The sequence below is a fragment of the Rattus rattus genome, chromosome 3, assembly GCF_011064425.1.
Source record: "Rattus rattus isolate New Zealand chromosome 3, Rrattus_CSIRO_v1, whole genome shotgun sequence".
Classification (NCBI taxonomy): Eukaryota; Metazoa; Chordata; class Mammalia; order Rodentia; family Muridae; genus Rattus; species Rattus rattus.
In genome coordinates, this window is record NC_046156.1 from 152,552,413 (window position 1) to 152,576,614 (window position 24,202).

The 24,202-nt window shown below is 43.1% G+C and overlaps 1 protein-coding gene and 1 pseudogene across 1 annotated transcript in view; one reads left to right on the plus strand and one right to left on the minus strand.

The window, feature by feature from the left end:
- Dnah5 (dynein axonemal heavy chain 5) overlaps positions 1–24,202 on the minus strand; it is a 301,350-nt gene that overhangs the window by 262,755 nt on the left and 14,393 nt on the right. The window lies entirely within an intron of this gene.
- LOC116897055 lies at positions 23,458–23,867 on the plus strand (annotated as a pseudogene).

Consider the following 24,202-nt stretch of genomic DNA (forward strand, 5'->3'; position numbering starts at 1 on the left):
CTGGAAGGGGAAGCCCTTGGTCCTCCCAAGACTGAACCCCCAGGGAATGTGATTGTGGGTGGTCAGGCAGTAAGGGGGGGAGGAATGGGAGGGGAATATCCACATAGGAGAGGAGGGGGAGGGGTTAGGGGGATGTTGGCCCGGAAACCAGGAAAGGAATAACATTCAAATGTAAATAAGAAATACTCAAGTTAATAAAAAAAAAAAAAAAAAAAAAGAAAAAAAAAAGAAAGAAAGAAAGAAAGAAAGAAAGAAAGAAAGAAAGAAAGAAAGAAAGAAAAGCTCAGTTTGGGGAATAGATAACCACACAAGGCTTCAAGTACTGTCCCACCTTGCTTTCCCTTGAAAATGGAAAATGAGCGATAGTTACATGTGACGCCTAAAACATGAAGTATCCTTTCCTTTTACTTGTGTCTTAGTTTAGGTTTCATTGCTGTGAAGAGACACCATGACCAATAGGTGCTGGCTTACAATTTCTGAGATTCAGTACATTATCAACATGTCAGGAAGCATGGCCGCAGGCAGGCAGACCTGGTGCTGGAGGAGCCGAGAGTTCTACATCTTGATCCGAAGGCATCCATGAGGAAGCTCTCTTCCCAGGTAGCCAGGAGAAAGGTCTCTTCCACACTGGGTGGAGCCTGAGATAAGACCTCAAAGCCCCACCTCCACAGGGACACACTTCCTCCAAAAAGGCCATGCCTCCTAATAGTGCTGCTTCACCCCATGGACCAAGCATATTCAAACCACCACAAATATTTGGTGTTTATTGAAAGTCAAATGATTATACTATCTCCCCTTTCCCATTCCTCCATCTAAGCCTTCTCATATACCCTGAACTCAAATTTATGCACTCCTTGTGTTTAATTGTCTATATTGCATGAATGTATAATAGTATATTAATGATAGAAATGTATATAATGTAAACAATTATTCCTCAATAGATAAATATAACCTGCTCCGTCTATATAATGTCATTTACATGTATATGATTTCAGGGCTGACCATTCAACTCTAAGTGTTTTAAATGGAGTTGAACTTACCACTGTTTACATGAATTTTGAGGAGCAAAAGATTTTAGATCTTTAAAAAAAAGATGCATGGTTTTTTCTAAGATATTCTTCGAAGAAAATTCAGGAGAGGGGGATGTAATACGAGAAGGATCTCAGAGGACACGGAAAGCTGGTACATCCAGAATAAGCAAAGGCTGAGTAGCAGAGCCCAGTTCTGCAAGGTTGTGATGAAGCAAGAGAGGTTCCAGACCAAGCACACACTGCAGATATGACATGGAACAATGTATTCCATGTCAGAAGTCTCGTAATTAGGACTGACTTGTTCTGAAACAGATAGACCCAAGGAGCCACTCTCTCAAGGGCACCCTCTGCCCCTCTCTTTCTGTCTTCCCTGGTGACTCTGCATTCATTTCTGTAAAAAAAAAAAAGTGTTGCATGTGGTACAGGAAGCTGTGTGTTCTGATCCTGCCTCATATATACTGTTTGGTGTTATAGCCCTGATAAACCTCCTGTCATGTTGGCCCCACTTCACCCATGAATAGCATGGGGACCATGTTTTCGGGGCCATCCAGCTCATACGAGAAAGAAAGGAAGAGAGAAAGAAAGAAAGAAAGAAAGAAAGGAAGGAAGGAAGGAAGGAAGGAAGGAAGGAAGGAAGGAAGGAAAACAATCCAACCCAAGCAAATGAACTCAGATACAAGTGTGGATCATGTATAAACACTTAGAACATTATCTTTTTTTCCATTCATTATTCACTTTATATCTCAACATCAGCCCTCCTCTCCTCCAAGTTCCCCCTCACACATTTCCTCTATCCATTCCCCCTTCTCCTCTGAGAAGGGGAACCCCCAGCATCACCACCCTCACTGGTACATCAAGTCACTTGCAACATTATCTTATCTTGAATGCTATGTGCAACATCCTGTAAGTTAGCATACAAAACACTGTAAAATGTATGTCACTTGAATCATCTGAACTGAGGTTGATCGCTCTAACATTGCAGTCCTGTATCAAATACTTTTCCAGCTCATGTGACAAAATATCTGACAGACACCACGTAAAGATGGAGGCATTCATCGTAGCTCAAATTAGAGGGCGCAGAGCATCATGGGAAGGAAGGCATGGCAGCAGAAGCAAGAGGCTGTGCTCACATTGCACCTGCAGTCAGGAAGCGAAGAGAAACGAATGTTGCTTCTCAATCCATGTCCTTCTTATGCTGTCTGGAATCCCAACCAATAGAATGGTGTTGTTGCCCATGATTAGGATGTATCCTCCTACTTTAATTAATCAGTCGAGTAACTAAATCATAGACACGATCAGAGGTTTGTTTCCATGGTGATTCTAAATTGCATCGAGTTGAGGATCGAGGTTATTCATTACAGTCCTGTTACCTCTCTGGTAGTATTACTTTCTCCCTAAAACATTCTTCCTTTTCAGATGCCCATATCTTAAGAAAATGATACACTCTGTTCCACGATATATTTTGTGTATATATATCAGGTCTCAAATCACACAAGACTAAAAGTCTTGAGTAAAAACATGGAAAACAAACTTGAGGTGTAGCTGGGTGTGGGGATGCACATCTTTAATCCCACCACTCGGAAGACAGAGGCCGGTGGCTCTCTATGAATGTGAGGCTGGCTTGCCCTGAGTTCCAGGCCAGCTGGGGCTGCATAGTAAGATTCTGTCTCAAAAAACCAAAAGCCATGGCTCAAGCCACATATGTAGCAGAGGATGGCCTTGTCAGGCATCAGTGGGAAGAGAGGCCCTTGGTCCTGTGAAGGTTCCATGCCCTGGTGTAGGGGAATGCCAGGGTGGGGAGGCGGGAAGGCGTGGGTGGATGGGTGGGGAAGCACGCTCATAGAAGCAGGGAGGGGGAGATAGCCTGTTTCTGAAAAGGAAACCAGGAAGGGGATAACATTTGAAATGCAAATAAAAATATCCAATAAAAGAAAAAAATGTCAAAACTTTTTTTAAAAAGCCCTGAGGTATCAATTACTGAGCTTGGTACAATATGTGTGTCATTCTGCTCTTGGTTTTGTTACTTAGCATGTTTCTAAGGTTGGGCACTCCAGATACAAGAAACTGATCTCTAAAATACTCCAAAATCCTTAACCTTTTCAGTGATAGCACAAGTAGAAGACCCCACAGCAGACCTTGCAGTCAATTTGAAAGTACAGTAAAAATATTGCATAGCATGTACTTTCTGTGTGTACAATATCAACATGAATCACAAATGAAGTTTTAACTCCGACTTAGGCTTGAGAGATGGTCAGCCTATACTTTCCATACAAACATAAACATATGTGGGTGAAATCCCCAGCACCCACATAAAACTCCAGGTGCAGAGGCATGTGCCTACAGTCACAGCACTGGGGAAGCAGACAAGAGGATTCCCTTGGGCTTGTTGGTGGGAACCTGCATCTGAATCATTGAACTCCTCAGGTTCAATGAGAGACATTGTTCTAAAAATTAAAGCAGATAGCAACTGTGGGAAACACCTAGCATGGACCCTGACCTCTACACCCTACACACACACACACACACACACACACACACACACACACACACACACACACACACACACACACACACACACACACACACACACACACACACACACACACACACACACACACACACACACACACACACACACACACACACACACACACATTCCACACACATTCACACACACACACATTCACACACACACACACACACACACACACATTCACACACACACACATTCACACACACACATAAACACACACATTCACACATTCACACACACACACACATTCACACACACACACATAAACACACACACACACACACACATTCACACACACACACACATTCACACACACACACACACATTCACACACACATTCACACACACACATACACACACATTCACACACACATACACATTCACACACACACATTCACACACATACACACACATACATACACATATACACACATTCACACACACATACACACACACACACACACACACGAGGGAGTATCCTATTCTACAGATGTCTTACCATGTATACACCTATTCAGAAAAACTTTAATGCAAAATCTTAAATACTGAATACTTCCAGTCCCAAATGTTCTAGATACAGAATGACTAACCTATAATTTCTCATGTTGAGGCTGTTGAGCTGATATGGTATAGCTTAGTTGCTCAAAATGTTTCCTTTTTAGAGGAAAAATTACAGCATTACATCATACATAACAACACTGTCCAAATAAGGATCTTGTTGTAATTATAATTGGGAAGGGTAATTGGCATCTTGGGACTGACCTCACTCCTTAATTACTTGTGATTTCAGAAACTCAAGATTTAAATATATGACCAGTATTAATTAGAAAACTGGGAAGACCTTGACTAGTGTGGTAATTCTCACCTTCTAAAAGCAATGGGTGCTAACGAGCCTTTATGCTTTCGATTAATATTTATTACTACATTCCAGAATGAGCATTCTGTGTCCCTTTGTGTGTATGAACACATCCATGTACATATGCGGATGCACAAGCATGTGTGCATGCACGTACAAATCAGAGGTCGACTTCAGGGGTCTTCCTTAAGTGCTCTCCGCTGTATGTTTTGAGACATGATTTCTTAGTAAATCTGAAGCTTAGTTATTTTAGCTATGCAAGCTGGCCAGTGAGGCCCAGGGAGTCACCTGACTCTGGCCCTCAGGACAGAGGTGGCAGGTGGTCATCCCCATGTTCTGGAGCTCTAAACTCAGATCTTCACACTTCTGCTAGGGACACTTTATTGACAGAGCCGTCTCTCCAGTCCCCACTTCATGAAAATTCTAAGGAATCAAAGTGCAATTATTTCCCTGAATAGAAAGAAACAAAGAAGAAACTGTGTGTTCCCCTTTCTTGGAGGAGGGAGGGTGTTCATTTAACCATCATGGTTCTGTTTGGAGAAAATATACATTTCATTACGGAAGCCATGCGTTTATCAACACGACGACAAATGTGTGACAACTAACCTGTAAGTATGAAGGGATGTATCTCACGGCTTTGGAGATTCCAGCAAGATCCAGCAGATGCACTACTTATGGCCAATGGCGGATGGACAAACGACAGAGGGTAGGTCAAACTTTCCACCCCAATAAAAAGGGAAGCAAGAGAAAATGAAGAACGATCTAACAATCTGAGGTCCCACAACTCTCTTTAGGATCTCCCCCTTAACAACATTAAAGCCCTCTGTGAGGCTCCACACTATAGTTTCTACCACCTCCTAAGAGTGCCACCACGGGTCATGCCCAGGACATACGGTCCTTCAGCGGGACACTTAGCCACATTCAAACATGCCCATACCAGACTTTGTCCTGTGCTATAGAAGACAGGAAGGAAGAGTGTCGAGCACTCAGACACTCACTCAGTGGGCTGCATGCACCAGCTCTTACTAAGCCCCTCCTACAGACCCATGACCATGCCGACACCCCAGATGGGTTCCATGGGAATCGAGATCAATGGTTCAAGCTTCCTCGGGGATCCCTTTTAGGCTGTTTTTCCTATTGTCATAGCCATTCATTTCATCAAGCAAAGAAAGAAAAAACAAATCACGTTAGATTCGCCAACAAGCTGTAACTCTCACTTCCTATTTAGGTCTCTGCCTTCCTCCTGCCCTCTCAGGAAATCATAAAGTCTAAATTGTGCTCCTTTTCTATGTGAGAAAAAGGGGAATCAAGTGTCATTTGGTGTAAAAGAAAATGCCAGTGTTAGGAATCGTTCGCTGACTTCCTCACGAGATTCCTTCTGAACGCAGCAAAGAGCCTGCCGGTAGCGCCATCCCCTCACAAGCACATTGATTACCCAGAAACAGGGTAATAGAAGATGCCAAAGAGCCATAGTTTCACTTCGCAAACCCCCTGGTTTTCCTCATAACTAAACCTTTTAAAAATAAGTGAGATATTGCAATAAATACCAAGGGGGTTGGCAATAAAACGGTGTGGATCGATCTGAGGAACAGAAAACTTTTGATTATTAAGACTGCAATCAAAGACAGCAAATCCACTGATCTGAAACCAAGCAGTAGTTTTTGCAAAGAAAGGTTTCTGTCTTTGAAAAGCTTAAAAATAGGGGCAGGGGACATCAAAGAAAGATCTTTCAAGCCAGGCAAAGAATGATTTCATCATTTCAGAAGCTGAAGAGCTGGGGGAAAGAGCCAAGATCCAGAGGAGACCTGGGGACTCTGCTTACAGGAGCCCACATTTCCACCAATACTGTGGTAAACTGGGAGGGTAGGGAGCTGCCCATAGCCATGTCTGTGTGCCTGGGTCCTCACGATGCTCATTGAATGAATAAAGAGCAACCCTATTAATACAACCCCACCCTGGAGCCAACTGTCCTCAAGCCCCGACTGCCCACAGTGACAAATTAGATCAATTATATCAATGATATCCAATACTGACAAAGCAAAATAACATTGCCAAAGAAGACAAAAACAACTGTTTAACGGCTAATCCTGTCTGTGTTTTACCTTTCTTCAGCCCCATAACATAATTTATAATAAATATCGTGACTACCTGAAGATGTCACAAGACAAAACTCACAGTGTCCTTCCTCTCATCAGCAACAATGCTGCAGTGTTAGATCGGAAATCAAACATAAATCCCGTTCACCCCATGCACAAAGGATAAACTCACATGACTGCTAGAAAAACTGAATTATTGAAACTCCATGCAAACCAAATGTGCCTTCGGGGCTTTGAGAATGGCTGTGTGTGATGCTGGGTCAACAAAATCAGCATCATGGCTTCCTGACAAAACAGAGGCAGAAGAGTGCTGTGGGAATGTTTGGCCTCCTCCTTATAAAACAATGTCTAACTCCTGTGTCCTCGTCTTCATCCTGACTCTTCTCCATTTGTAGGTCTTCCACCAAAAATACTGAAGCTAATACTCAAACGTAGACCCTGAGTACACTCAAACATCCAAAGGAAATGGCACGGTTAGCTGTATCTTCCTTGAATGAAATGGGTTCCAAGCTGGGACTTGAATGTGGCTATGTCTGAAAACAAAGAGGCCAGAAAACTCAAGGATTCTTTCAAATGTAGTCCCTACACGCTGATAAAGTAATTCATGTAAAATTGTTCGGAACAATGTATTTGAATTGTTTTCATCTTAAAATGGTATAACGTCAAAAGCATAGAAGGGCAGCGTTTTCTACAACAGCGTTGGTATGACTGTTGCAATCGTTAACTCTCAACTAGAGTTAGCTGCATTTGACCCACACAAGACTAACATTGTCAACCATCAGACAGTGAAGGCAGAGAGGCTCACAGGGCCCTATCCCTCACATCTGAACTACTGGCTCCTAATATATTCTAAGTGACATGGGATTAGTGTCTCTAGCTGTGTACCCACTGCTGATCCCATCAAGCTCCAAGAGATATTTCCAAACCCATAATCCCATGGATGTCCCTGGCTAATCTCAGTGGTTCACAAGACAAAATGAGCATACAGGAACATGAAAGGGACTCAGGAAAGCTATGAACTTGTGTGGTAAGGAAGTGTAAGGTAAGAGAAGCCAGGATGCATTGTGTATACGTGAGGAAAAAAAAGTTGAAGAACAAATTTCATTAGTTAAATTAAGTTTTAATTTATAAAAAAATAGTTATAAAAACAAAGATAAAAAGAAAAATGCTGGGGACACAGGGAATATGACTCTGAAGCTCTCTCCAACTTTGTGGTACAATTCCTTTAAGATAAGTGTGGCTCTTACATATTCTAAGATGACTCCATGTTGAATCCAGGTTTCAAGCATTAGTACTTTTCTATTGCTGTGCTAAAATGACGTGAGCGAACCATCTTATGGAAGAGAAATCTATTGAAGCTCATGGTTCCAGAGGGTAAGGATCTGGTGTGGTAGGGTAGTATGGTAGTAAGCATCTTCATGGTAACTGTGCCAGGAAGGGCAGAGATTGGATCTCAGCCATGAGCACAGAGCAGAGCAAGCAAACTGAAGCCTGCCCCTATCGATGTCCTTCCTCCATCGAGGCTACCCTGCCTCAGCCTCCCCAAACAGCATCACCAGCTGTGGAACAAGTGTTCAAATGCACAGGCTTGTGGTGGACATTTCTCATTAAAGACCACAAGTATGATAGAATGGTAATGTATTTTAAGAAAGGTATTTACTATTTGAAATGTAAATAAAGAAAATATCCAATGGAAAAAAGGAAAAGTATTTACTGGAGCTCATTAATCTCATCAAAGGCCACCAACATGAATGTACTTGAGCTTTTATAACACGTTAAGGATCATATTCAAATGTAGGGCAACTTGCTGCCTTTTGACAGAGAAAAGAAGACGTTCCCTGGATTCAGGACCCACCCTCCTTCCAACACACACAGAAATCAAAGATCGTACATGAACCTCATGAAGCAAAATATGCAAAACCTATCCTTAAAATGCTCGAAGACTTACTGTCTCGAAGATAATAACATCTCATAAAATTCAGTTTTGAAACCAAGCTAAATCATGCAAATGAGCGGGAGCAATAGCAAAATCTGAGAACGTAAGGGGGGAAATCAAAGATGAGTTGCCATCTGTGAAATGTTGCTTTCAGTTTAGAAGAAAATGTGTACCGAGCCGGAGTTCTAAACCTGAACTAGAAAGGCCTGGGAGGAAAATGGTTTCTGTCTGATTTTCCATTTCCTTCCTCTTCCCTAAGTGTGGGCTAACATTTGAATCTGCCACTTTGGAAAATGAAACAGAAGCTCCACTCGATGTGGATGGGAAAGGAAAAGCTTAAGCAACTGTGGTAATGCCTCGTGCTACCCCACGCATGCTACCCCAGCCCACACTACAGACATCCACTTTGGCCAATAGGGATAGAGGTGAGATCCTAGGGTCACCATCAGCACCGGCCTTCAGCACTCTCTCCTCAGTGGTCATGCCTCATTCAAGTATCAAAAAACCTTTCGGGGCTGGAGAGATGGCTCAGCGGTTAAGAGGACCCAACTGCTCTTCCAGAGATCATGAGTTCAATTCCCAGCAACCACATGGTGGCTCACAACCATCTGTAATGAGATCCGATGCCCTCTTCTGGTGTGTCTGAAGACAGGTCAGTGTACTTACATATAATAAATAAATAATTCCTTTAAAAAAAAACCTTTTTACATCTTTTCTTTCATGAGATATCCCAGAATCCCACAGTTTCCATCTGAAGTCACGTTGGCTGTTCCTTGAGTCTGATCTGGAGTGTAATAGTTTTCATGGCGAATAATAGGGATTTTTTTTTTTTTTTGGGACATGAAGTCCTGGAACTTAAACTGTCCTGAAACTCAAGACATAACTGAAGGTGATCTTGAACTTTTGATCCTCCTGCCTCCGTGCCCTGAGTGCTTGCGGTTACTGACATGCACCAACATGCCTGAAGCATGCAGTGCTGGGAATCAAACCCCGGACTTCGTGCACAGTAGGCAAGCACTCTACCAACTCAGGCGAGTCCCCAGCCCCATAATGATATTTTAGAAACATAGCATAATGAATGGGGTTTTTTTTAACAGTGACTTAAAAAGTATTGTCATTAACACAGCACCTGGCACATTTCAAGAGCTCATGGAACATACACTGAATGATATTTTTAAACTGCCTGCACTGCATATAATAAACTGACCCTGGACTCTGACCTCATAGGTAGCAATGAATATTCTAGTAAGATCACCAGTGGAAGGGGAAGCCCTTGGTCCTGCTAAGACTGAACCCCTAGTGAACGTGATTGTTGGGGGGAGGGCGGCAATGGGGGGAGGATGGGGAGGGGAACACCCATAAAGAAGGGGAGGGGGAGGGATTAGGGGGATGTTTGCCCGGAAACCAGGAAAGGGAATAACACTCGAAATGTAAATAAGAAATACTCAAGTTAATAAAAAAAAATGATGTTTCTTTCCGGTAAATAACAATCTCTGTCTTTCAATCCCTGTAACGGTACAATCCCTGTTCTCTCTCAGATCATGGCGGTTCTCATTCTTCTTGTTTTCCTTTCTGATTTGTTGGGATAAAATAACGAGTGTCAGAGATGTGGGACACATAAAGGAAGAAAGTACTGAGGAAAGGAAAGGCCCAGTCCAGCCTCTCGCCTAAGCCTGTCTTTCCTACTGTGGCCCTTATCAAGCAGTGTGGAAGCTCCCGATTCTCCCTTCCTGCTCTTGCATTAGCCCGAGATCGCCATCAAGAGTTGACTCCCATATTCTTTTACCTTGAAAGACGTACACGTAGTTACTCTTTCTTCTTGACAAATTCGTTAGGAACGAAAGGCAGCATTTTATTAATTGAATTGAGCGTAAAAGTGAATTTCAATGTAACGAGCCTCAACTTGCCCTTGCTTTTACCTTCCAGCCCGGAATTTCAGACTTTCAGAGAGTCGTCGAATGCCGTTTGTGGTGCGTGAGTGTCATGTTGGGGAAGTTCTGCTATTAGTGATGGGATCTATAAGCCCACATGAAAAGAGCACTGTACCCACCATCAGCAGACAGCTTTGTCGGGCTTTCTCCTTTTAAGAAGAAATCTTTAGAATTCTAGTTACAAGACTTACAGCTTTTCAATCTCACGCCCTATAAAGTCTTATGTTCGGAGGTTAATAAAGTGAGATTAATCCGGAGATTCTACGCGTTGTCTTCTTTTCTTCCTTCCTTTCAAGCAAAATACATTAACAGCAGCACAGTCTGGGCTGGGGAAGGGACGCCAGGCCAGCACAGCCAGCTGCTCGTGGAGCTCAGCTGCCCTCCAGCGGCGGAGAGAGCCACACGGTAAACAGTGGTCACCGCGGAGGAAACAGACCTGGCAGCCTTGGGGAGATAAACCTTGATTTATATCGACTTTCTCACATTTACAAAAGAGATGGCGCAGCAGGAGGGAGCGAGGCTGAAGCCTTTAATGCAAGAGAGCCCAAGTCTCCTATTTGACAGTTCTAAGTCTGGAAACACATCCTTTAGGCCTGGCACGTTAAGGCTTGCCTGTAAATCTCAGTTGTTTAGAATGCGAGGCAGGAGGGTCCCAAGCTTGAGACCAGCAGGAAGACCCTGTCTGAGAACAAATCTTTGTCTATGTCCCAACGATCTCCTTTTCAAAAAGCCCCAGTTTAGAACTTTTGCCCGCTTTCAAACGCTAAGACAAACAATAATTATAAATAAAATACATTTCTACGCGTAAAAGGGTGGTGCTTTAAAGAGACAAAATCAGTCCCTAAGAAACAGGACTCAAGAAAAGATTCGGCAATTAAAAGCACTGGCTGCTCATCCAGAGCATGTGCCGGTTCAATTCCCAACACCCGCCTAGAGGCTCACACGCCAAAGAGGCTCAAACTCCAATCCCGAGGAATCTGGCACCCTCTTCTGGCCTCTGTGGGCACTGCACCCACACGGTGCAGACATGTATGTAGGCAAAACATCCATACACGTAAAATTTTTAAGAATGATTTTGAAAGAAAAATCAATACGTTAAATATAATCCCATTGCTTAACTTTGAACTGGTTGTTTTCTTGTATGTAAAATACAGTGTTCTCTTTGTTTCGGGAATTTTAACGCCACTTTTGAAAAACAGGATTTAAAAAAAAAAAAAAAAAACAATTTAAATTTTATTTTTTGTCCATTGGCGTCTTGTCTGCATATACTATTTGTGTGAGGGTGTTATATCCCCTGGAACTGGAGTTACAGACAATTGTGAGCTGCCAGGTGAATGCTGGGAATGGAACCTGGGTCCTCTGGAAGAACATCAGTGCTGGTCACTGCTGAGCCATCTCTCCCGACCCTAGGTCCTTTGTTTTGATTGTTTTAAAAATAAATCTATAATTTTCACCATATTCTTCCAATCTGTGCGAAATGCATTGTCTCTGCCTTCCTTAGAAGAGAGGGAAAGGCAGACCCAGAGGTGTGGATCAAAACACATGCTTAGCAGGCACAAGGCCTTGTGTTTATAAACACACACTTTACCTTAAGAAGTATGGAAACGTTTTCTGGCTAAATCTTTAGCAGATTGTGAATTAGTGACTATAGATTGTGCTGGCCTTAATTTATTTAGCCAATGCTATTTATTTTACTTTCAGATTGGTTCTCATTTCTCACCATTGTAAATAACACTATAATAAATATCGTGGTATGCAAATCTTTGCGTAGATCTCTGCTTGTTTATTTCAGTAAGTTACTAGAGGAAAATCATTTATTAAAAATTATGCACTGGCTCCCACGAGAATCATTTTAATGCGATTTTATTTCATCTTTGCCAAATGGTAGATGAGAGACAGTGCGTCACCATTATCCCCTCGCAAATTTAATCCGTAAGCTCTTGACAACAGCGAAGCTAGCATTTTAAAAGATATTTATTGGGCATTTGTGTTTTACAGTTTGTTTCCTTTGTACTTTTGCGAAATTGCCTGTTCGTGCCTCTTTCAGTTTTTCTCCTGATAATTTTCTTTCTACTGATTTGATTTTTTTAAAGATAAAAATACAGCACGCATTCAAAAAATAAATAGCTACTTCCACACCGGTATCCTACAAAGCAGAGGAAAAACAAAGGATTTTGAGAGGTTGGGGCGCAGAAAATGTATGCCCCAAAGCAGGGCACTAGGCACGCTGAGAACATTGAACTGGAAGGCCTGGAAGCAATCTCAAAGTCAAGGTCTCTCTGTCCTGCTCTGCCCACTGCTCTCTTGCCCCTCCATCTCTCTGGGGCAATCTATTCAAAGCAGAATCCCTCCTCCCCAGACAAGAGCAAGTCATAAAAAGTGAAACCACTTTTCCCCCAAAGCCAGCTATAAAACCTAGAATTATTGCTCTAACCTTTCCCTGTCTCCCTGCCTAGTCTCTAACCATGAAGAAGTCTCTGACCTGCTCTCATCTAATAAGTCATAAGATCCTCATTCCAAGGAGGCCTTGCCAGTACCCGGGAGAAGGGGCCGTTCCACAGACAGGACCAGCGCCCCTCAGGCTATTGCATTAGCTCATATCTGTTTTGTTCATATTTCCACCCAATGGTTTCCCATCCCACCCACCCCCTTTTTTTACAATCAAACCTAAGCATAAAGACAGGAAGTTGTATGTGTACAGGTGAGCATGTATGTGTAGGCATGTACACATGAAGACCAGAGGACATCCTCAGGAGCCTGCCTATGGGACACCATCTACCTCTTTTGTGTCAGGGCCTTGATGATTGGGAGGGGCTGGCTGACCAAAGAGCCCCAAGGGTCTTCATGCCTCCAATTCTCTAGCAGGGACCTCACAGATGTCAGCTACTATGGCCGGCCATTTTACATGGATTCTAAGGGTCAAACTCAGGTCCTCCTGTTTGCAAAGCAAGCATGTGACTGACTAAATTGTCTCCTTAACCTCCCCAAAACAGAAATATCCTTGAATCTTTGGGTCTTCATTTCTGAAGGCTCTTGCATCAAATCAAACTTCTCTTCCTAAACAAACTCAACTCTTCTTTCTCTTGTTCACCAGTCTTTCATCTGCAACCCTTGTAAGGAGTAGACAAAGGAGTCATGCTTTCCCTGACCCTACGGGATTTTGGAAAAAGACAGCCTTTTATTTTTATAAATTATGTTCCTGGCTAATTGATTGTCAACTCGACCTAAGTTAGACATAGCTAAGAAGAGGAAACCATCTTTGAGGAAAAATGTCTCCATAAGATTGACCTCCAGAGAAGCCTGTGGTATATTTTCATATTAGTGGTAAGTGTGGCAGACCTCAGCCACTGTGTGCGGCACCATCCTTGGGCAGGAGGCCCTGAGGTATATAAGAAAGCAGGCTGAGCCTGCCATGAGGAACAAGTTGGGTTCCTCCATGACCTCTGCTTCAATTCCTGCCTCCAGGTTCCAGCCCTGACTTCTCTCAGTGATGAAGTCTGACCTGAGTGTTATAATAAACCCTTTCCTCCCCAAGTTGTTTGAATCAAAGTGTTTATTACATCACTAGAAACCCTAACTTACCCAAGGTATAATCTACTACGAGTGCAGAATAACCATATGCTTAAAGGTTGTATCAAAATGAAATAGGTAAGACAGAAGTACAGGCAACACCAACAGGACCATGAGAAAGGGATGTGCTAATCTTTTAATTTAATAATGTTAAACTTTATACTCACTAAAGCACTCTTTTTCCTTTATAGTGCCATAGGTGGTTAATAAAACCAATCGTTGGAACACAGAAAATGCCAGTGCATTTTAGAGCACAGAAGTCCCATGGGTCCCTGTCTTCTAAGATAATGTTTTAAGGTGGAAATTAATCATGAAGCTGCATTATGTCTCCTCTTTCTGTTTCTCCTCTCCAGGGAGAACTGCCATGAGAATGGGCACTAAGATGTCGATGCTTGTAACCTGAAAACAATTTATATCCATACAGCATGTGTGTTAGACTGTGATTACAGTTTCCTGTTTGAACAATGGTCATTGTCTGGGCATGGGCAGAGTCCTTCCCACTATGGAAACCCATGCTTGTTCTGCGGCACTTTCCTCTATAAAGGTAACAGGCTGTCCCTGTGGAGGAACACCACGGGGCACCTGCTCATCTCTGGTGCAATCTGTCCTTCTCTTCCTCCCTTGATGCTTCTACGTCATACCAGAGAAACTAAATTTCATCCCAGACCCTGGATGTGTACTTTGAGCACAACTTCATCAAATAGCTGGCATTTTGGTTAAATATTTCCTCTTTTAAAAAATTTTTGTATTGATTCTTTGTGAATTTCACATCATGCCCCTGATCCCACCCTCCATACCCTCTGCCCTAGCAACATCCCTTCCAAAGAGAGAAAACAATAAATAAATAAACAAACTAACTAAAATAAACAATAAAAACACGCATTTCACCATGGAAATGGCAGAGTGTCACAGTGTGTCACAGCTTTACTGACAAATTTTCATCACAATGAATCATTGGTCTTGTTGGAAGCCTCTGGCTTCTGCTACACTATCAATTCTGCACTCTCACCAGGACCTCTCTTGGTTAAGTATTTCTGGTAAACCACCATATCCTTAAAGAGCTGGAGGTTGCAAACAGAACACATTTGAGATCTGTTAACCTAGAGGAGGCTCTAAGAGGAAACACAAAGGAAGAGCCAGGGCCAGGAAATGGCGGGTGGCATAGATCTGAATGGCTGCCCTTGTCAATCTGAGTGGCTAACAGCATCCACAATTCAGAAACAGGCTCTCACTCTTAGTGCCCAAATGTAGGTTCCCTTTAATACAACCCAAGACCCTACATGCTCTCCTGGGTAGATTCAGATGCTTTCATTCATTGGTAGCCTTTTACCTATGTGTTAATTCTTTACTACAGGCTCAAATCAGGTGCCAGTAGGTGTAGATGATGAGAATTTTTTATTTTAGGTTTTTCTCTACTATTTTCTTTCATTGAAGTACAATTCATATTTTAAAACTTCACCTATTTAATGCATGAACTCACACTCACGAAACCACTATCCAATGAAGGTTAAAAAGAAAAAAAAATACATACCTATCATTTTGTTTCTATTACTCCAAGTGGTAATGACTAATCATGTTCTGATAGTAAGCTTCTCAGGGCTGAGAGGAAGTGACTGCCACACAAGCATGAGGACCTGAGTTTGGATCCCAGTGCCCACCTAAATGTCAGGCACGGGGCACAGATCTGCAATCCCAGAGCTGAGAGCACAAAGACAAGTGGAACCTTGGAGTTTGTTGGCCAGCCAGCCTCAAAGAAAAAAAGAAGAAGGAGGAGGAGGAGGAGGAGGAGGAGGAGGAGGAGGAGGAGGAGGAGGAGGAAGGAGGAGGAGGGGAAGAGGAGGAGGAGGAGGGAAATGGAGGGAAACGAAGAAGGGTAATGTGAGGGGAGGGGGAAGAGGGGAAGAGGGTGAGAGGGAGAGGAAGAGGGAGAGGGAGGGAAAGAAAGGAAGGGAGGAGAGAAGAAAGAAGGAGGAGGAGAAGGGGGAGGGGGAGGAGAAGGGTAATGGCGGAGGAGGAGGGAGAGGAGGAGGGGAGGGGAGTGGGGGAAAGGAAGGAAGAAGAAAGAAGAGGAAGAAAGAAGGAGGAGGAGGAAAAGGAGGAGGAGAAAGAGGAAAAGGAGGGTGGTAGTGGAGGGGGAGGGGAAGGGGAAGAAGGGAGGGGAAGGGGAACAGGAAGGAAAAAGAAGGAAGAAAGAGGAGGAAGAAAAAAGGAGGAGGAGGAGAGACCATAAAGCCTTTAAAACTTTGAAATGTTGGCAACATAGCAGAGATTTGTGGGGCTTTCAGGTTTGGGAATTACGGAAAATCAAATTAAAAATCAAAAACCATTCCCATCAATCTTCGAATTGATAGAAGCAAATTGTCTAGTTTCTTGTTCCATTAATAAAACAAAGCCTTCTCATGAGCCCGCGCCCGCTGCATTGCCCTATCCTTGGTCTACTTAGTCTCTGGCATAATAGGAATCCTTATTCAGTTCCAGATGACCATGAGCACTCCTTGTTCTCAATTTTATTTTTCCCACTATTATTTATTCACTTTACATCCCTATTGCAGCTCCCTCTCCTCCCAGCCCCCCTCTCATGTGGCCCTTCCCCCCATTCTCCCATCCTCTTCACCTCTGAGAAGGGGAAAATTCCACTGGGTACCAATCCACCCTGGCACCCCAAGTCACTGCAGGACAAGGTGCATCCTCTCCTCTCCCACTGAGGTCAGACAAGACAGCCCAGTTAGGGGAACAGAATCTACAACAGAGTCAGGGTAAGCCCCTGCTCCAATTGTTTGGGGACACTCATGGAGACCAAACTGCATATCAACTACATATGTGCAGAGGGCCTAGGTCCAACCCTTCTGTGCTCTTTGGTTGGTGGTGCAGTCTCTGGCATCCCCAGGGGTCCATGTTCATTGACTCTGTTGATCTTCTTGTGGAATTCCTATCCCCTTCAGGGCCCTTAGTCCTTCCCCCAACTCTTCCACAAGACTCCCCAAGCTCAATCTAATGTTAGGCTGTCTTCAGTCCACACTGAGTCACAGGAATGCTGTGGAAAGCAAAAAGATTCTTTGTCCAAGAAATTTGGCACGTGGGCATTTTTCTTTGAGGTTTTGACGAGATTTCAATAATTTCCTATACTTGAAAAATAATGTTCATAAATTTCACATAAATTATACTATCCTGTATAAACACATAACACTATATCCAATCATACAGAACTTAAAAATAAGGTGTTTTTCAAAAAACGAGTTATAATATCAAATTTTAAATCAAAGTTATTTAAGTCTGAGATATGGGATTAGAATATTTCAGATTTCTCCACAAGAGGGAGCTGCTCTCCAAGCTATTGTGTGGCTAAGACTGCTTAGGTGTTTATTTTGGATATTTCACTTGATGTCACTCAATATTAGCACGTGGACAGGGTGGCTCATCAGCAGCGACTTTGGGAGTCATAGATGAAGGTAAAATGGCAACATCTAGAACCATCTTAAGAAACACAGCTTCTCATTCTCTGTTCAGTGGCGCAAGGAAGGCTCATCCTGACGCTTGCCTATGACGTCACCCAGGCTTTCCAGCATGACGGATGTAAGATGTCCATTGCTCCCCTGACTATTTCCGGTGCCTGTCACCTCTCTAACCCTTGTCTTAGTCCCGTAAGACGCTATAAATTATCACCATAGACTAGTATCTTATAAACAAAAGTCACACGTCTCATAGCTCTAGAGGCCAAAAAGCCACACCGTTTCCTTGCTCATAAGCAATGCTATGAGAGCTCTCTGTTAAAAGGACAGGATCCCATCCATGAGGACCAGCCCTCATGACTTATCTCTAGTCAAAGACCCCACCCGCTAATACTATTACTCTGGGGGCTAGGGTTTTTTGTTTTGTTTTGTTTTGTTTTGTTTTTTTCGGAGCTGGGGATCGAACTCAGGGCCTTGCGCTTGCTAGGCAAGCACTCTACCACTAAGCTAAATCCCCAACCCCTGGGGGCTAGGGTTTTAATCCAATTAATTTGTAGAAGATACAAACATGCGGCCTGCAGCACTCTGACTCCTAAGAAACATTGTGCCGTAGAACACTGATCTTGAGAACACTTGTCCCATTAGCTCAGGGGATGAACAAAGTCTCCTCAGGCCTGGTGGGCCTCAGAATAGGGGGGAGGGGCAGTAACTCTGGCTCAACAAGTATGATGTGCCAGGGAAAATGCCTGCTTCAGCTTCTTGGAACCCCACAGCTACCTTGCATTGCAGCTAGACCCCACCTAACAGAGAGGAAAACCCACAACTTGAAAAAACGTCTGTCTGTAGATCATGCAGCCGACATGAAGGGTCAGTCTGAAGGCAAAGCCTTCACACTGTCCTCCATTCTATGCTCAAGGGGATAGCTATAGGCTTATCGAGAAAGCTGGGGTGCACATGGCCCAGTCTCAACATGGAGTCCCTTGTTATTGTTTGATTTTTGTTGAGGGTTTGGTTTGCCGTGTGTGTGTGTGTGTGTGTGTGTGTGTGTGTTTGTGTGTCTTGCTGAGTGTCTTTGTCACTATTCTATTGCTATAAAGAGATAACATGTCCACAGCAACTCTTATTAAGAGAAAGCATTTAGTTGAGGGCTTGCCTACAGTTTCAGAGGATTAGTCCATTATTTATCATGGCAAGGCTCATAGTAGCAGACATGGCAGGCATGATGCTAGAGAAGTAGCTGAGAGCTACATCCTGGTCTGCAGGCAGAGAGACTGAGTCAGGCATGGGCTCTCCATGACACACTTCATCCAACAAGGCCACACCTCCTAATCCTTCTAATCCTTTCAAAGAGTTTCACTGCTGGTGACTTGGCATTCGAATATATGATCCCATCATATTATTTAAACTACCACACTGGGCATTCCCCCAGGGTCTCACATATGTTAGACAATCACACTATCAGTGAGCTACATCCTTCTTGCATTCATATATAAAGGATCATTTCATTTTTAAATTTTTTATTTTTATTTTTTATTTATTTATACTTTACATCCCAACTGCAGTTTCCTCTCTCTTCTTCCCCCACCTCTGCTCCCCCATCTACTACTCCTCTCTTTCTCTTCAGAAAAGGAGAGGACTCCCATGGATATCAACCAACCTTGGCATATCAAGTTGCTGCAAAACTAGGTGTATCTTCTCTCATTGGGGCTAGCCTAGACAGCCCAGTGTGTGTGTGTGTGTGTGTGTGTGTGTGTGTGTGTGTGTAGGAGGGGATCCCATCTCTCAACAGTTATGAATCTCTCTCTTTCCTCTCTTCAGCATCAATACTACCTCTGCTGTGACACCATGGTGCCACCCTGGCCCTAGTGTACCTGGCCTACTTCTTTTCTATGTCTGAAGTAATCCTTGCCCACACAGGATACTACCATCACAAGGGTCTAGAATTCAATAGAAAGTGCTTATTATAAAATTCAATACAACCTATACATACTCTTTAGGTCCACCATGAATTCTTCCAAAGAAAATATGGAATATAGATGATGTATCTCTTCTCTCTTGGCCCAAGAGTTTCCTATTGCTTGCTACAAGATACTTAAGATCAGCTTGTCACCCATAAAGCACAACTTAAATACAAGAGGGTTAATGCAGATAAGTATTCACCAATAGGAACATGGAGTTCAAGGTCGGCTTTCCACACACACACACACACACACACACACACACACACACACTCACATGAATATCAACACACAAATACATTTACAGCCCTCACACACACATGCACACACATACATATGTACACATACATATACACATTCATAACATATATATACATACACACATATAAATATACACAAATACACATATACACATACACACACACATATATACATATACACACATACACATACACACATACACATATATACATATACACACATACACATATACACATACACACATACACATATATACATATATATACACATACACATACACACATATATACACATACACATACACACATACACATGCACATACACATATATACATATACACACATACACATACACATACACATATACACATATACACATACACACATACACATATATACATATATACACATACACATATACACATACACATGCACATACACATATATACTCAAAGAAGGAAAGCCCATCACAAGAAAACATTCCTTTCCAGAATATTTCCTATAATGGAGCAAGACAGATGCAACATTTGGCATGAAGACCTGAGAAGGAACTGCATCCACTCTCTGCAATATCATCCTTTCCAAAGACTAATAGGAGGTCAAGAAAGTGAGAATACATTATTAACCTTTTTAAAAATCTTTATAATAAGATTTAATCCATTAGGTCACTGGTTGTACACCTGTGTAGTTACCAAGACATAATTAAAAGCCCCACCTCGAAGCTTAATAGTTTCCTCCATTCCGAACCAGTAGACTATGGAGATGGCTAGCCATTGACCCACTTACTCTTCCAGGTACTTTAATTAGCCCCAGAAACACCAAAGCTCCTTTTTTTGAGAAGTGGAAATCTATTTCTGTTATCCATTAGCGCCCTAAAAGCATTTCTGCAATTCAACGGCCAGCAATAGGATGTCACCAACCCAGAGAGAGCATGATGAATGTCCTCCAGGGGACGTGTAGCACCCCTTCTTACCGAGTGGGCCTTGTGTGTGCATGCTTAGCTTTACACGAGAAATGCAGGATTCCAGCTAGGATAAAATTAGATTCTAAAAACCATCATGAAGTTAATGAACAAGGGTGATCATGAGGCAGACGCCAACACACGTTAGGAAAGGAGTTAAATACCCGGTGTCTTCGTTATGCTCTAAATTTTCTCTTTAAGCAGGTGGAACATATTTTCAAGATAAATGAATTGACTGGGTAGTTTTTCACTTTTAACTATCTTAGTCTGTGCAAGCCTGGGCTAAAGGCTTTGTGTATACACAAAGGCTCTGAAATCAATTCTCTGAGCAAAAAGGAAAATCAATACTCTGGCACCTGTATTATCGATGGTAAATATAACCAAATACAGATTGCATAGCATTCAGAGTCATGAAGGAATTGTGTCGTGGAGAATTTTATTTGCCCAGGATGCTGATCACTGAGATGGGCACAAACAGGTGTTTTCCCAGGGAGTTGAAGAACACAAAGCGAATCCTGTAGACCATCTTCAGGAAACAACCCATGAGGAGCAGAGACACGAATATGAAGAGAGTTCTTCCTGAGTGACTCTGTGATCTGCCTTGCTGCATGCAGTCATGCTCCACAAAATGAGATGAACTCGGGTCAGCCCTACGCTTCTCCTTCTGAACCTCTTGAGGACCACATTAGTCCCGTGCAAAACAAGAGCAAGAGCAGATCCTGGAGACCGAGAGGCTCAAGCGCTTCTCTAGCCCTCGTGTGTTTCATCTGGGATGTTCGGCACACAATATAGCCCATTGCCAAAATCTCACAAAAATGACAAAGGCCTGGGAAGAGAGGTATCTCCTCAGAAGTTCAAAGGGAGAAGACAATGTCCAGGTGAGATTCATGTCCCCACTCTCAAGCTGCCTCCTGCTCACCTCTGCCCTAGAGGATCCTCCCCTGTGTCTCTCACCATTCATGCACTAAGCCCAAACTGCCCTTCCTATCCTGTGCCCACATTCCTCCGCTAGCTTCCTACAATTCAGCCACCACTGCCCAACCCCAAAAAGCTTCAGGAAGCCATTCTTCTTTTGTCATTCTCAGCTCCTATTACATCTAGTTACATACCCAAGATCTCCTGCACACCCAAGGATGACTTTCTCCCAAAATAAATATTGCCCTTCAAAGCATCAGTGACATTGACATTTTGTGACAAGTCCCAGCATCCTTCTGTAATAAACCAAAAAAAAAAAAATGGACTACAGAAGACTTACAATGAGACCTTAGTGAAATAGTCACAACATGAAGGACACATAAAAAAACATTCAAACCCTGTTACACATGACTGGTCACACATCTCTAATGCAAAAAAGGATGGCTAACCACTGGCACAGCAACTACATATGACCAACCCTGACATCACAGGAAAAGCAAAGTGATCTAACTAATTGTCAAGGAGTCATACCGCAGGTGGACAGGATTTCCTATGCAGATGCTTTAAATGGGCAAGGAAACACTTGGCTGACGATGGCAGGCCTCGGTCTGAGAGCCTCCTGTCCACCTCTTCCTGCTGCAGGGCAGCATTCAAACGTGGCTGCTCACCTAATTGTCTGTCTGCTGCCATTACTGCATTTGCCCATCAGTGTTCTTCTGTCACATGGCTGGCTGGCTGCTTTGCTTTGCTTAGGGTCAGTGAGAACAGCTGCTTGGGTTCTCTGCCACAATTCGCCTTCAGCAGCAGCTGTCCATCACACAGGGGCAGCAGAGATCCGTGATCCATGGAGGCCAGAGAGGACCACAGACAGGAGCTTACAGGCATGAAGCTTCACAGACATGACCCACTGTCTCCGACAGAGACCAGTTTGAGGCTTCTTCACACACTGGTCCCTCCCATGTGTTCATGCCCTGATAACCGTGGGCATTTTGGGCTGAGCTGGTTTTAACTTGCTTACGGTTTTCAGTAAAGATTAGCATGGTGGTATTCCCAGTGAGAAGGCTGAGCCTTTTCAAAACCCATCATGTATTTCTTTAAATTGTTTTTGTATTTGTATAAGGGCAGGCATGTGTAAGGATGTAGGTACATGCATGCTTGCACATGTGTGTAGAGGACAGAGGCTGGGTTTGCTGGGTTGCTCAATTGTTCTTCTGATGTTTGTTTGTTTGTTTGTTTGTTTGAGACAGAATTTCCTACTGAGTTGGGCTAGGCTATCTGGTGAAAGGATCGCTCAGCTCTGCCTGCTTAGCACTAAGGTTAAGATTCATGCCCAATTTTCACAGGAGCACTGGGGATTGCACTCAGTCCCTCATGTTTATGTTTCTGTAGATCCCACCTCTCAATGACTGCACCATCTTAGCAACTCCCCCACTGGAGACCAAGTTTCCAGTGCATGAGCTTTGGGGACCAGACAGACTGAAGCAGCATGTCTATCATGGTGTAGTTACATTATCAGGAGTAGGCTTGGTGCTAGAAGTCTCTGGGCTTAAGAGCACACACTGCTCTTGCAGAGGACTATTTTTGGTAACTCAAGTTCCAAGGGATCAAAAATTCTCTTCTGACCCCCACATGTGCCTGCCTTGTGTACATACCTACACACAAAAATATAAATATGAATTATTTTAAAAATTGTAAGAATAGTCTTAAAGTAGATTTCGAATTTTGATCAATGAGAATCCAATTTTCTGCTCCTCTGGTCACATCTAATGACTAAAAGAGTTGCCCATAAACTACTTCAAAACCAATCTTTCTAAATGGCTATCGCATTTATGAACTCACAGTGTCTGTGGTTACCTGGTTACCAGCACAAGACCTACACAAGATCTAGCTAATCAAATGTCTAGCATAGAAGGGGAAGGTGTGTTTTTTTTTCTGCTGAAAGCCAGGTGCTTGCTGTCAAAATGGGAGAGTTCAGGAAACCCTGGAAAGTGGTGCTGGTCCTGGTTGGATGCTACTCCAGACACAAGGCCATCATCATGAAATGCATCGATGATGGCACCTCAGACCACCCTCACAGCCATGACCTGGTGGCTGGAATTGACCATTATCTCCGAAAAGTGACAGCTGCCATGGGCAAGAAGAAAATTGCCAATAGAACCAAGACCAAGTCCTTTGTGAAAGTTTATGACCACAACCACCTCATGTTCACAGGTACTCTGTGGATATCACCTTGGACAAAACTGTTGTCAACAAGGATGTGTTCAGAGACCCAGTGTTGAAACACAAGGCCAGGCAGGAGTCCAAGGTCAAGTCTGAGGAGTGATACAAGACAAGGAAGAACAAATGTTTTATCCAGAAGCTTCACTTTTAGATATATTTTTGTTTTCTTCATTAAACATTAAAAAGGGGGGCAATGCTCTCCAGGCCTATTCATCACTAAAGAGCTATCGACAGCAGATAACTGTTAGAGGAGGGAGACGCATTCTTCTTAGAAAATGGTAAGTTTCCCAGGATCCAGTGAGTGGATCCATACCCATGTGTATATTAACAGCAGTAACTGAATTTGATAAATTATAATAGGAAAAGGAAGGGCTAAAGGGATGGCACAGCAGTTAACAGGACACACTGGTCTGTAGAGGAACTAAGCTCAGTTCCTAACACTCAGATAATTCTGCTCATGGCACACACACACACACACACACACAC